This window comes from Xenopus laevis, chromosome 6S (assembly GCF_017654675.1).
Source record: "Xenopus laevis strain J_2021 chromosome 6S, Xenopus_laevis_v10.1, whole genome shotgun sequence".
NCBI classification, from domain to species: Eukaryota; Metazoa; Chordata; class Amphibia; order Anura; family Pipidae; genus Xenopus; species Xenopus laevis.
In genome coordinates, this window is record NC_054382.1 from 37,698,236 (window position 1) to 37,714,297 (window position 16,062).

At 36.7% G+C, this 16,062-nt stretch overlaps 1 long non-coding RNA gene across 1 annotated transcript in view; it reads right to left on the reverse strand.

Moving 5' to 3' along the window:
- Positions 1-1,596, reverse strand: part of LOC121395030 — a 60,992-nt gene extending 59,396 nt beyond the window's left edge. The window contains exon 1 of the long non-coding RNA XR_005962191.1: positions 1,357-1,596. This is a non-coding gene — a long non-coding RNA (uncharacterized LOC121395030). The remainder of the gene's footprint in view (positions 1-1,356) is intronic.
- Positions 1,597-16,062: the final 14,466 nt, after the last annotated feature.

Sequence of the window (16,062 nt, forward strand, 5' to 3'; positions counted from 1 at the left end):
TACTCCAGTTTCAAATCCTGCCTGCCTCCTGACTCCGATTCTGCCTAACCCTGATATAACGAGGTTATACTGTATGTGAAAACACGAGTTTAAAACATTCACAGAAATATGGTTTTGGTCAGTTAAAGGATAACTACAGAGAAAACAAACCTCGCAGTTACTTAGTTGTTGGCAGGGGGGGTAGGAAGGTAAAGGCCCCATAGGGCCTAAATTATTGGAAGATTCGGCTAAATACCGAACCAAATCCTAATTTGCATATGCAAATTAGGGGTTGGAAGGGGAAAACATTTTTTACTTCCTTGTTTTGAGACAAAAGGTCATGTGATTTCCCTCCCCTAATTTGCATATGTAAATTAGGATTCGGTTTGGCCAGGGAGAAACATTCAGCCGAATCAGAATCCTGCTGAAAAAGGCCGAATCCTGGTCGAATCGCAAACCAAATCCTGGATTCGGTGCATCCCTACTTGGAATAAACAGACCCGATAAAGAAGTGTTACATATTCGTACTTATATTTACCATTCATAATATGCTGTGCATTACAACCTTTCCTTTTCTTTGTTGAACGTTTCCTTTTTATTAAGGATCTGCTCTCTCTATATAGAATATTTGTCTCCAGAATAGAACTCCCCAGAATAGCAAAAGATGATGTAAGTATTGCTACATTAACCTCCCTCTTGAGGGTCTTAAAATAAGCAGGTATCTAGTCTGCCATTAATCATGTGCTTAAATAGAAGATACGTTGATATTTTTTTAACTTTGCTGTGAACATAAATAATGACTGGGGAGGAAAACTGTATTAGCATATTAGCAATATTTACATTCTTTAATCTTTTTGACCCTTTAAGCACAGGATTTGTTAAAATTTTACATTACTTAAGACAATGCTCTATTTATTTTATGATATTTAAATGAGCCTATACGGCCTGGAATTTTACCTTAAATGAAAAAAAAAACTTTTAGTATGATCTAGATGGGCTTTTTTAAGACAATTTGCAACAGATATGTATACAACACCATTTCATCATTGGGATACTGTGTACTATGTAAATAAAATTTGCAACAGATATGTATACAACACCATTTCATCATTGGGATACTGTGTACTATGTAAATAAAATAGAATGGGATAATTTGCAAATCATTTAAACCCTATATTGCATTGCAAATTGCACAAAGACAACATATCAGATGTTGAAATTGGGAAATGTTATTGGTTTCTGAAAAATAGACTCTCACTTTGAATTTGATGCCAGCAGCAGGTTTCATGAAAAGTTGGGACAGGGGCATATTTCCAACTGTGTGGCATCATCTCTTCCTTTAACAACACTCTGGAAACCTTTTGGGAACATTCTTACCTGTTATAGGATTTCAGCTGCTCATTCATTTATTTCATTTCATAATGCACCAAATGTTTTCAACGATGGGTGACAGGTCTGGAGTACAAGGGGGTCAGCCTTGCTGTTGTAATATATGCAGAATGTGGTTTGACAGGGTCTGGCTGAAATAAGCAAGGTCTTCCCTGGAAAAGACAATGGGACAAATTCACTAGAATGAAAATTTTTGCCAGTGAAGGCTCCGCCACATTTCGCCAGGCGTAAATTTGTTACCACTTCACTAATTCACTAAAATACAAAGTTGTGTCTCTGTAGACGAACGCTGGTGAAGTTTAGCTAGAGTTAATTCTTCAACAAAAGCATTTCATAGTGAACTTTCAATAGCGTTCATTTCTGCCTAGCGAAACTGCATTAGTACTTTTACGCTTAGGTCAATTTGAATAGGACGGGTACATATACAATAGGTCATATAGACGTATATTAAAGATGTTGGTGCAAATGCTTGAAGTGGGCACTTATAGTGATGGGCGAATTTATTCGCCAGACGGGAATTTGCAGCAAATTTCAGCGTTTCGCCTCTGGCGAATAAATTCACGAAATTGGTGCCTAAAATTCGCTGGCTTCCAACACATAAGCACGTTATAAAATATACAATGTAGGTTGAGCCGCAGTCAAGTCTGTGTAGGATTTTGAACCTCTTAACCATGTATGGGTGGGGAAAGTCCGGACCAGTAAGGAGATATCTGCAGGTCACACAATCTGGGCATTTGTAGCATCCCAATTTTTTCTGCTTAGTCAGCCAACCAATTTCTGTGTTAAAGTCGGTTAGGCCTCTCAATTTTTTATTTTTGAATCCCATCACTGGTTTTTTAGCTGTATGTAAGAGATTCGTCCATGCTCAACATGGGCCAGGGCTTCTCAATGCTGACAGATGGCGAAATGCTGTTGAAAAAGTGGTTGTAAAAATTAAAGGGATATCTGATTGTTCTTTATCCTGAGTGGTAGAAAGGAGATCAGATTGTGTATGTTTCAATGCCCTGTTCAGTTGTGAGTACAAAAGTTCCTGTGAGTAGCCCCTTTCCTGGAATCTGGCAAACATTTTGTGAAGTTGTATCTCTGTTGTGTCCCTTACATAATTGTTGCGTATGACCCGCAAAAACTGTGAATATGGTATACCTCGAGTCGTGGCTGGTGGGTGATGGTTTGATGCATGCAGGATTGAATTACGGTCAGTGGGTTTTCTGAGAAGTCTGGTACCCAATGATGAATTTTCCAGAAATATATTCAAGTCAAGGAAATCAATGTCATCTCTGCCGTGGTTCAAGGTAAGTTTGATGGGGCTATCAAGCTCATTAAGATGCTGATGAAAGGATAAGAGGGCTTCCTCTGTGTCTATCCATATCCAGAAGAGGTAATCTATTTCGCTTCATATATATATATATATATATATATATATATATATATATATATATATATATATATATATATATATATATATATATATATATATATATATATATATTATAATATATAATATAAATAGTTCTTTCTCAAATGGGTCTATTGCAACTGAGTTTTCCATACTAAATATATAATATTCCTGTTCTTCAAGTCAGTTTAGTCCCATTTGTTAAAGTTAAATATTTGTGGCATATAACCATGTGCTTGTCATTATGAAAGTGTCTAATAATATCTGGTCTGTTCAGTCATTGTTTACATTTATACGAATATGGTTTGCTCTTACCAGAAATTTTAGATGGGAAAATGAAGCTTGTTTACAAACTATGAGGTGTTACTTTTTACTGCCCACGTTACAACATCTTCAAAGGATTTTAACTTTCATTATTTGTTGTATTACAGTAAAGGAAAAGTTACAATTGCACAAGGAGCAATACATCAGCAAGATAGATTTCTTTTGGTTACCACTAGGAACACATGTTTCATTGTTGCTACAACAGGGATTCCCCAGTTTTGTATTTAGTGTCTTACTCACTCATTATTACTCACTATTTTCATTACAGTTTAGGAAAGCTGATGTTGCTGTGGAAAGTAATACATAACAGATTCCAATTTGGGGATTAAGGGTAACTATCGGAAATATTTGTATTAAGATGAGGAGGACAAAATAAGAAAAAACACTGATTGACTTAATGCATTTGGACAAAAAAATCCCAGAGACATAAATCTCTCCACAAAAAAAACCCATTGACTTTAATGCTTTTGAAGTGAGAGAAAAAGGTTGAGCACATAAAAAATTGATGCATTAAAAAAATGTACTGCTATTAATCTACTGTGTCATGGTACTGGCCTGTAAGAGTTAATAAAACAGGCCAAGGTATCATGAAAAAACATTTTTTTTTTGGTTAGAGCTGTGATGCCCTTCTCCAAGCCCATGTGGAGGAGGGAAAGCCCAAGGCGGGAGAACTTACAGTTCACAGCAAGGTCTTCACAGATGAAGTGAAATTTACACATAACATATATGCAATATTTAACCCTTACAGAACCCAGACCTGTTGTACCAACAGTTTAAAAAACTGGTGATCGGTCCAAGGTAATTTCAGCTTTCATATGAGTCCAAACATGACTAGGTTTGGTACTCTGTATATCAAATGTGGTTTGGTACTCTGTATATCAAATGTGAATATCTGGGCAAGGGCAGGTTACACATTGTTGATGTTTAGTATCTATGGAATCCATGAATTAATAATCAATGAATTGAATATCATCTCTCTCCTATCTTTATCCTGCTAGGCCATGTCCCTTGCATTCCTGAAGGAGGGGGAAGTGTGCTGTTACCTGATGCCCCTGAAATCACTGATCAATTGTCAGTTCTTCTGATTTACTTGGGAGGACCATTTGCGGTTGGAAATTCATCCCCTTGCCTCCAGGACCTCTATGTAAAAGTACAGGTTTCTATGTTTTTCCCTTTTTATTTTACAACTGTTTGTAATTGTATTTTTAATGTCACTTTTTGTAACATGTTTTGTTCATTTGCACTGTTGAACCTTTTATAATATTAAATATATAACGTAATAAGTTTGTCTTTGGTGCTCTAAGCAAATCTAGCCTTAAAGTGTGTACCTGGGAGCCTTAACCCTCTGCATGTTATATGTTATTTAACCATTTGAGTGCTGATAGGAAGTGTGTGTTACAATTACATTAACCCTTTCACTAGTGATGGGCGAATTTGTCCCATAACGAAAATTTGGACACTGGTGTCAATTTGCGAGTGTCGGAATTGTCACTGGCGTCCAAAAAAAAACAAACTTTGACGCCTGCGAATTTTCGCCGATTTTTTAGCAGTTTCGCACATTTTTCAGAGAGCTGAAACGGGACAGATTTGCTCATCACTAATCTAACACTAATGTTTTATTTATTTTGATTGGAATCTACCTATTCTGTACTGTTGAAAACTGTAAGATCAAAGCCTGGAATGTTTCAGTACAGAAACTGTAGTCTCACCCTATTCCCTTGGACTCCCACTCAGCACAAGAATCCCTGTTTGTAATTACACGATGGCATGAATGTGTGGGTACAGTGTGAGGCGCAGGAGAGGCCTACATTCCTCAATCACTCCCAATCAAGGTATGTTGGTGACACCCACACAGGTAGAACAGTGTAGTCATTTTATATAAATTGAAATTGATACATATATATATGAAAACTCTACATTAACTGTTATTGCAAAATCATTTTGTACATATGCTTTCAAACTTAGAAGTTGCAAGACATACGCTGTGCAGTATCAACCATCAACAAAAGAGATGGAGTTGATACCATTCTTACTGCAAAAACTGAAGTGAGCTGTTCTGGAAAGCAATAAAAATATAAGTTATAATAAATATATATATATATATATATATATATATATATATATATATATATATATATATATATATATATATATATATATATTTAAAGATACAATAATCACAATAGCTAAGGCTCAAACTACAGGTATGAACTAAAAAATCCTCAATAATTGTATATTATTATCTTAATACAACACACTTCTTTGTCTATTGTGAAAAGATAGAAAATGGTAATGATGAATTTACAGTGTTAGACTTTAATTGCAGTGGTGTATTTCCGCTTCAACAACTTTGTTGTTTGATACAGTAGACTACAATCTATGCTTACCGTTTAAATATTTAACGAAAAAATAGTTTATATAATAATTTGAATGGTTTTCAAGGAACATGGGCAACTGAAGAGTTGTTTCTACATTACTGAAGCTGTATTACTCATATATACAGAACTTTTGTGGTGACTATGATTTGCGTAATAGCCATTAATCAGCTAACCACATAACCATTTCTTGGGAAATGAATCTTGAAAATAAAACTGAAATACTTGTTAAGATAAATAATGTTTTTGGAGCTAAATTTTCTAATATATATATATATATATATATATTCACTACCCTTTACTGTAAAGGTCAGCTGTCCTAGGTGCTGGTAAAAACTAAATCTAACTATATACAGTATATACTGTATATATAGTAGACCCCCTGTCTTCTTATAATAAGCAAAAACTCATTCCCAGGGGTTTCCATATAAAAAACATTCCTACTTTTGGCAGCCTGATTTTTTAAGCAGATGGGGCAAAATTTTGAACAAATGCTTCCTTGATTTGATCTTGCTTGTGATTGAGCAGGTTGACAATGACTTAACACCAGTCAGGACTGGCATTTCCAGGGTTGATGCAGAGGTTCACCAGACTTTCACACAGGACAAATACATTGATTGGTTTAAAAGACTTGAGAATTCATTGAAGAAATACATAAAGAATAAGCCACTGCGAGGAGGGATTAACAGGACAGAAGGATATACGGATGTCTACTTGCATTGACTGACTGTAAACAGACTCCCCTTAGCACTGTTGACAGCTCATATCATTCTTCTGAATTTGACAAAAGCACTAATATTGACAGGTACTAGGGATGCACCAAATCCACTATTTGGGATTCGGCCGAATCCCCGAATCCTTGGTGAAAGATTTGTCCAAATACCGAACCAAATCCGAATCCTAATTTGCATATGGAAAAAGTGGAAAAAAATCTTAATTTTGTGACAAAAAAGTCACGTGATTTCCCTACCCACCCAAAATTTACATATGCATATTAGAATTCGGATTTGGTTCAGCCAGGCAGAAGGATTCAGCCGAATCCTGCTGAAAAAGGCAGAATCCTGGTCAAATCCACGAACCGAATCCTGGATTCGGTGCATCCCTAACCAGCACCCAACTTTTTTAGTGGTTTCCACCAGGTCACACATAGACCTAAGGGATACCGGAACAGATGTTCCAAAAAGGGTGGGTTCAGTCCCAAAAGGCAAACCTCCAAGACAACCTCTAAAACAACCAAGCAGGAGATGGTGATTTTTAACATTTCCAACACTCTTACTCAGCAAGGCTTTTCTCCAAAAAGACATCTGTCATTTGTGCCCACACACCATGCAGACTCCTTTGAAATCATAGAAAATGTATTCAAGTTCACACATAACCTTAAATTTAGAGATCACTTTAAAAATTTAAAGGAGCCCCCTAGTTCAATATTTCAGGCAAAAAGTACTTATAGTCCCCCAAATACTCCTGCCTCGGTTGCCACATTTTCTTGCTTCCTGATGAGTGACAGAAAGAATTTGACCCAACAATTGACACATAAATATAAAAAAGCATATAGTAACTTGTCTAAGGATGAATGGGCAGCAATCAAATCTTTGAGATCTGATGCAGACTTGGTCATTAGACAAGCTGACAAAGGGGGTGCTACAGTTCTCCTTGATAAGAACTACTATTATGCAGAACTGTTGGGACAACTGTCAGATAACTTCCTGGTGACCCCACCACAATATTCAAATCTGAATTCACTACTACAGATGGGAAGTGTTTCAGGTTGGGTTGGGTTTATTTCTACCCCCCGCCCTAAGGTACCTATTATCTATTAAATAACAAAAATCCACCATCAACCCCCTATAACTTTAGCAAAGGGCTAACTTTCCAACCAGTGGCTATGTTTGTTGACCACTTCTTACAGTATGAACTCAAATATACAAGACAATACTCATTTGATTAATTTAATACACAATTTTCACTTACCCACATACTGTCTACTTGTGACTATGGATGTAGTTGGCCTCTACACCGTTATTCCCCATGAGGCAGGTATTGTGTGCAAACCAAACGACGGCAACACTATTCTACTGGCACATTTCCATCATCCCAAGTCTACTGTACCTCTAGAGGTGTCCACTATTCCCATGAGAAACAGACTGGAGCAGTGCAGTGGAAAACAACATCGCTGCACGGTTCCTCGAACATGGTTATGACCCAAGACTTATTAAAATAATGTACAGATGGAAAAGGAATTACTACACAACCAGGATGACCTTCTTTTGCCCTGTGTGAAGAAGCCCAATAAGAAACCCCTTTGATTTTTTTCCAGCACTTTTTCTGTTTAAAGCTCTTCCATACCAACGGCTATTATTATTGGGAGATTGTCAGATCTATTCAGACCATCCCCCTGTGAACATTTCAAGGCCCATTATGGGTTATAGGAGGGATGAAAAAGGATTTTAAGCCAATTCCACCATCTGGCTATGGGCTCTACAGAAACCAGGATGCTTCAAGTGTTCAGGGTGTTTGACTTGCAGAGGAATGTCCCAAGCAACAGTAGTCAACCATCCTCACACTGGCCAATGTTTCAAGATAACAAACTGATTTACATGCACCAGCACCTGTGGTATACATGGCATGGTGCCCCTGTGGGTTATCCTATGTGGGGAAGGCCACCACAAATTATAGAGAAAAGATGAATAATCATTGGTGTGTCATACAACAAACCCTCAACACTGGAACTGCTGATCAACCCATAGCTAAACCTTTTTTTAGCAGCTAAACCTTTTTTTTAGCAGCTAAACACTTTTTACCACAGTTCAGACATATGTTAATTGATCATGTTCCTGCTTTAAGAAGAGGTGGTGACAAAGACTTGAATGGCTTGAATAAGATGTTGCCTTCATTAATCTTAATTTGAGCATGTTTGGTTCCTGGGGGTCTACATTTACTACAAGCCAGGTGGATAGGACTATAATTTTGTGCCTTTTTGCAGGGTTAGGCTTCTGTCTCAGTGCATTACTTTTAGACTTAATTCTCTTCATGTTCATCTTCAGTTATGGACTAAAGATACTTGCTTATACTGCACAACACCACCTCTGCTTATTTGGGATTTGACTCTCTGGGGTGTTGGGTCCTAACTAGGACTGGTTGGCATTATGATGCGAAGAGCAGTTTGAAGTTACAAACAGAGTGGGTGCCACATATATTTGTCTTAGCAACACTAGCGGGCGTTATACAGTAGTTCAGCTATGTTTATAGGGCATAACAGCTGATTGTCTATATAAAACCCGGCATTAGGGATGTGCAATTGTTTCACCGTGGAAATGACACCCATAGACTTGTATGGCGTTATGCATCAAAAAAAAAAAAAACAAGACGTGCGTCAAAAAGATTTCGCTGCAAGCCAAAAAATTTTTTACGCCTATAGACTTTAATGGGCGTTGCGATATTTTGCCTGCAGTGAATTTTTGGTGAAGCGAAAGGGTTCAAATTCGCCCATCCCTACCCGGCATCGTACACAACCTCTTAACAGCAGTGTTTGCCAAATGGACCACACATTCTCATTTTGTTTTACAATAACTGCCCAGTTCACACCTTTTTATTGTCACATCAGCCATTCAGGGGCATTACAGTGCTACACAATATGTTGGGGCTATATCAATACATAATAATAATAATAATTTTTCCTTCCTTTTTGCTTTTTCTATTGTCTTTACACTGGGGGGGGGGTTACTTTCTAGAACCCAGATTTTTCTGGGTGGGGGTTTAAAAAAGTTTTTACATTTTTTTGTGGGCCTGTGTATTTTTTAGTGGAGAGAAGCACTGGCCCAAGGAACTGTAATAACTGGGGGTGTCTGACAAATAGGTTCCCTCTCTGGTGATTATCAATTTCATTATGCCTAGTGATGGGCGAATTTGCGAAATTTCTCTTCGCCTAAAATTCGCGAAACAGCGAAAAATCCGCTAAACGGTGCCGGTGTCTCATTTTTGACGCTGGCATCCTTTTTTGATGCCGGCATCCATTTTTTTGCCAAAAATGCACTGGCGTCCAAAAAGCGGACACCGGCGTCCACTTTTTTTAAGCCAGCTAATTTTTGCATCCGTTTCGCGAATTTATTTGCCAGCGGCGAATCGAGAAAATTCGCCGCAAATTCGCGCCTGGCGAATAAAATCGCCCATCACTAATTATGCCCTAAGGCAGGGGTCCCCAACCTTTTTCACTTGTGAGCCACATTGAATTGTAAAAAGAGTTGGGGACCAACACATACATACAGCATGTTCCTGGGGTTGCTAAATAAGGGCTTTGATTAATGATTTGGTAGTCCCTATATGTATTTGTAGTCTAAAGGATGCTCTGTTTGGCATCACATCTGGTTTTAGGCAAAAACTTGTATCCAAAGCCAGTAATTCTAAAATACATGCCTGCTTTGAGTCCACTGGGAGCAATAGCCAAGGGGTTGGTGAGCAACATGAGCCATTGGTTAGGGATCACTGCTCTAAGCTATATGCATTGGACACCAACCGCAACATTCTTTTTTGTATGTATAGTATATTTATGTAAGTGTAAAATGGATAAGATAGGGGCATTGTTTGGTGGTTATGTGGTTATGTCCTAAGTGTCATTTACTTGCTGAATACAAATGTATTTTCTTGAAAATGTTCTATAAACAAGAAAAGAGCTGAAATAAGACATCTGGGTTGAGATTGCCACAAGCACAGTTACAAAAACTGATGCAGTTGTTGCATGAATCAATGGCATTCATTAAAGAAATCGGCTTTATGGCTGCTCATTGAACATAGTGGCAACCAACAGTGCTGCTATCCTGCCTCATGTTTGGAATCATTTACAAGTGTCTCTCCAGGGTTCCCACAGTGGCCAACATCAATACCAAAAACTCATACACAGACATTATTTTGACACTGAGTACTGTAAATGATGGAATATTAACTTCCAAAACATTGTGTATCTCCCCTCACAACTACAATGATACTGAAATTATGGGTAAAATGCTGCATTGTTGGTAAAAACATGGCAACATGCACCTGAAATTACACTTAGCACTTTGCACACTGCACTTGCACCCATAATCGGAGTATAAATAAGCATTTATGAGTAATTTCAAAAATGTGAACAACAGTGCAGTGTCTTAAAGCGTTTGGTTGATCAAAATCAGTAAGAGTGGTTTAACATATAACATGTCACGTGAGTCGTGTTAGAGCGGTTTCACTGGTAATGCTGAACACCATTTTATTAAGGGTCAAGTGACACAGTAAATGTATTCACATATATTTTTGGTTTGCACAAGGTTAAATGAATGATCGAAATAAAAGTAAAAATAGCTTCGATTAGCAGCTAAACCTCTTAAAGGAGAAGGAAAGCTACTAAGGCATTTTATTGCCAATAGATTAGCTGCAATTGTGCAAACTAGAATGCTATATTTATTCTGTCAAATGTTTTACCATACCTGATTAAAAAGCTCTAGAAGCTCTCTGTTTATTTAGGATAACAGCTGCCATATTAGCTTGGTGTGACATCACTTCCTGCCCGAGTCTCTCTTTGCTCACTCATAGCTCTGGGCTCAGAATACAGCAGAGAAGGGAGGAGGAGCAAACTGAGCATGCTCTTGCCAGGGGCAAGGAGGTTTAAGCTGAAGGCAGGGAGTCTTATATGGAAGCCCATGTGTACACCAGAGAAGGAAAGACATACAGTGTTTCTTTTGACAGAGGACTCAGAGCAGCATTACTTTACTGAGGGTTTACTGGTATATTTAGGTGGACCTTTCTGATAGGGCTTACTTAGTTTAAACCTTTCTTTCTCCTTTAAAATCAATAAAGTGGTTCATTATGTCTTTTATAATGAAAAAACACAACTTGATAATAGGAGAGAAAAAAGTCAAAGATTTATTGTCGTATTGGTCCCACTAGGAAAACTTTCTCGACTCATACAATTCTCAAGCCATTTGCATCCATATATAAAGCACAAAGTTTCACACTCCTAAACGTTTGATATACAGGGAGTGGAACAGGTCATGTTGTGTTTGCAGGGGCGGGGAGGTGAAAGTGGTGGTGGTTTTAATATAACACATTTTTTATATACACAAAAAGAGGAAAGCTATTACCAGTGCTGACCCAGTTCATTTGGTTGCTGAAGTGTAAAATCTCACACAGTACAACACATCTACTCTACATGGACTTCCTGAGGTTAGTCACACCACAGACACCTGTTTTTTCTTCTTTTTCATTAAAATATATCAAAGGGGTAAAAAAAAAAGTCAATCTGCAATTTGTGATCGGGCATCTTAACCTATGATTTTGGCCTACTTAAAATACATTGCTTTTCTTTAGTTTAAAAATAAAAAATGTAATTCTGAAAGGGGAATAGTATCATTAATCCTGATACACATGCAACTAAATGTTAATATTAAGAGCAACAAAATATTATTTATCTTTCAAGAACAGTGTAAATGTGTAACAAAATAATTATTCTGGTCATAAAATAGAGTCTAAGTGGAACATGTCATTTTTTTATTTATTTGTTTCTTGTTAATTATTTAAAATTACTGGGAACCAATAATGGTCAAAATATTAATTTCACTGTTAGCTGCACTGCATGTAATGTATTGCTGCTGCAAACATCGCTATGGGAACAGCTAAATGCACCACCCTAGAGGCAATGAAAATTGAAATTGGTACTAAAATAATACTTATTATTTTATACAGGATTTCTTGAAATTGCTGTGTTCATTGTATTTATAAATTCTGCAACAGGCTTTTTTATTTAAAGGGTTGATTTGGAGCAATTCCATCCTGCCCATGGAGCTACAAGACACTATTATTCTGTTACAGGCCACAGTACTCAAGCTCACAGGAGTGGCAAGAGCTAGGGTACTGTAATCAAAAAGTGAGATAGGGGAATGCATCCAGAAGTCAGGAGAGCCTGGTTCAAATTCCAACAAAGCCTTGCACTAACATACAGTAGGTTCTTTGCACCAATAAATTAGTTTTGAACGGTTTGCTAGTTTAGTTTGTGTTTTAGATTAGAACAGCAACCCCCCAATAAAAACTTACTTAGCCACAGTTAAGTCACTTAACCACAGTTTCCTGTTTTGTAAAAATACTTCTTCCCCTGGTTGACATATTTCATTATACATGGATTATTATCTGAAGTTAATGCCATAACATTTTTTTGTTCTGTCTGCCTTTCAAAATAGCACATAGGGTATCTTTAAAATATCCTACTATCAGCTTGTTGTCCCAGTCAGAGCATCTTCATTAGTTTAGGCAACAAGTGGTACATTATGTCACCCATATTTGTGCTTCAGCTCAAATCAAGTTTCCCAGAATCCCCAGCATACTTGTGTCCTGAATCCCCATGTGTTGCATTTACAGTAGTCCTACCAACAACCTCCATCCTAAGTAATGACAACATTTGGAGGCCCATGTATCAACATTCTGATTTTTAGGTTTTTGAAACCGCAAATAAACAAATTTTCTGTAAAACACACAAATGTCATAGATTATTCAAATATATAAAACACAAACAAACAAAAAATCTGGACAATATGGTTAAAAAGATGAAAACTCCTATACAATTACTGGCAAAAAAAAATCCAAAAACCTGTAAAAATCAGAATGGCTAAAAAGGATGCCCAATAGGATTGACTTCTAAAGGGACCTTACTTTGTACAGTTTTGTATTAGATTTTGTCATGGTTTAAAATGTAAAAGAGTTTTTAGAGAAAAAATACAATTTGTGAAAAAAAGTAATCTGAATAAATAAGCCCCATATCAAAACTCAAATTTATGTGTTTTTGAATGTGTGCTACTTTTTATTTTCAATTATTATACTAACTTTCAAAAAATGAATTGAGAAAATCAAAGAATGAATTGAAAAAAATCACTTGAATTTGAAAACTTTTACAAGAAATCACCAGCTTTTAGATTCCAAATGTTTACATTTGAGTTGTTGGACTTAATATATCTTAAATTCAGATTTGGAAACCCTAATTCAAGTTCAGTTTATCTAAAAAAAGCTTGCATTAAAAACTCATATTTGAATGTTAATAAATTGGCCCCTTAGACTTGTAAATGTTATGCTATGTTAGGGTCCAGTATGAAAAACACCCATTAAAATTCTCCTAAATGCATGCTTCTATGTCTAAGTATGTGTCCTGATACCAAGGACTTTGGGACTTCCCTTTGGTATGAAAAATAAACTTATCCAGGGGCGTAACTATAGAGGAAGCAGACCCTGCGGCTGCAGGGGGTCCCAGGAGGTATAGGGGCCCCACGAGGCCCTAATTCATATACAATTTCAATAAATATTGGAGAAACAAGTCAACCTCTAAACATTTTGGGGGCCTGAAAAATAATTTGCTGTGGGGCCCAGTAATATCTAGTTACGCCACTGAACTTATCTTTGCTTTCTCATATTATTTCATCTTGCCAATATCTACAAACTCCCTACTTCTGCCCGCCAAAAAAATCTTCATTTTGAATGGGTAACATTATTTTGGTCCTGTAAGTGGCTCAAAAAACAAACTACTTGGTCAGGAGTGATCAAGTTGACAGCCAACGTCAGCCTTTGTATGGCCACCTTTAAAACTTTACTTCTTACCTGATAAATGTTCAGGCAATACTGGGACACTGCCACATTTCTCATTTGTGGATAAAATGTTGTGGAGAAACGAATAACATTGAATATGAAGCATCAACTGAAACTGCTAGACTAAGGGGCCAATTCATTAACTTCGAGTGAAAGTAAAAAAACTTCAAATTACGAAGTCTTTTTTTGGCTACTTCGACCATCGAATACGACTTCGACTTCGAATCGAATGATTCGAACTAAAAATCGTTTGACTATTTGATAGTCGAAGTACTGTCTCTTTAAGAAAAAACTTCGACCCCCTAGTTCGACACCTAAAAGCTACCAAACCCAATGTTAGCCTATGGGGAAGGTCCCCATAGGCTTGCCTAAGTTTTTTTGGTTGAAGGATAATCCTTCGATCGTTGGATTGAAATCCTTCGAATCGTTCGATTCGAAGGATTTAATCGTTCGATCGAACGATTATTCCTTCGATCGTTCGATCGCAGTATTTGCGCAAAATCCTTCGACTTCGATATTCGAAGTCGAAGGATTTTCATTCCCAGTCGAATATCGAGGGTTAATTAACCCTCGATATTTGACCCTTGATGAATTTGCCCCTAATTGTTTTAATTAGCTAAAAGAATGATTATTTTTTAAAAACAATCATAAAGTGATAGTTTCCTACTTACAGGGCTTCTATTATGATTTTTATAGAGTAGTTTTTATTTATAAATTACCCTGTTTACACAGCAAATAATTCACTCTGCCATATAAAATGTCATTCCTAACCCAAGTGTATTTTTTTAGCTGTAATATTGGTATGTAGCCAGCTATCTCAGGTCATTTTGCCTGGTCATGTGCTTACAGAAAAAGCCAGTGCTGCATTATGTATATGATCTGGTTACCTTCCTATTGTTCAGCTGATGGGCTGCTGGTGGGGGAGGGTGATATCACTCCAACTTGCAGTGCAGCAGTAAAGAGTGACTGAAGTTTATCAGAGCACAAGTCACATGACTGGGGGCACCTGTGAAACTGACAATATATATATAGCCCCATGTCAGATTTCAAAATTAAAAATAAAAAAATCCATTTGCTCTTTTTTGAAAAATGTATTTCAGCGCTGGAGCAGCATTTTGAAAAAAACATGTTTTCCATGACAGTATCCCTAAATATTCATTTGTTAGTAATTACCAATGTTTTAGGACTGTGGGATTATAAACAAGTCTGTTACATGTCTCAAAATGCCTGTTACAAGCAGCTACCCACTGCTTTGTATGAGATAGTAGTGCAATTATTATTTTATTAAACTAGATGTTGTACAAACCATGGTATTTATCAGGAACTCAGAACCACAGATGATTCTGGGTTTTTTTTTTAAATAAAAAAAATGTGTTTGGAGAGGGGAAGGGTTTCTTGGGTATCTTGAAAAAATGCTAAATTATAGCTTGACTTGGGAAAAAAACAATAACATTTCACATTGTTTAGACACTGTATGGTGCTCCTAATGTGATCCTTTGTGATTAGGAGTGTAACATTTAGATTTTATTATTCCTACTTTAGCTGTGGCATATGAAATTTGTTTCATTTATCATAGACAAAATGAACTGGGAATATAAACTAAAACAGTAAACATCCGTTTCCAGATTTCTGCTCCTGTAAATATTAAAATTCATATTTAATTGATACTAAAAGTTGAAGGGGAATTTAAAATTCTATTCTGTTTGAACCAGAAAAAAAAACATTTTCCAGTTCATTCTATAATGTTCTGAATTCTCACAAAGTATTTGTTCCCAGAGGCTGTGCTCAACCTTATATCGGATTCAAGTATTGGAATTCATAGGTTTATGCCTTAAAGGTGAAATTCTTACAATTACGACCAACTTAAATATGCATATCCTTATTTAAATATGAATTGGCAGACGCAGGAAAAGGTAATACATTTAATTTTAAACCCATATTGTATGAATTTGCATGAAGATGAAAAAAAATTAGTAATGACAATTCTGTGTACTGCTAATGTCT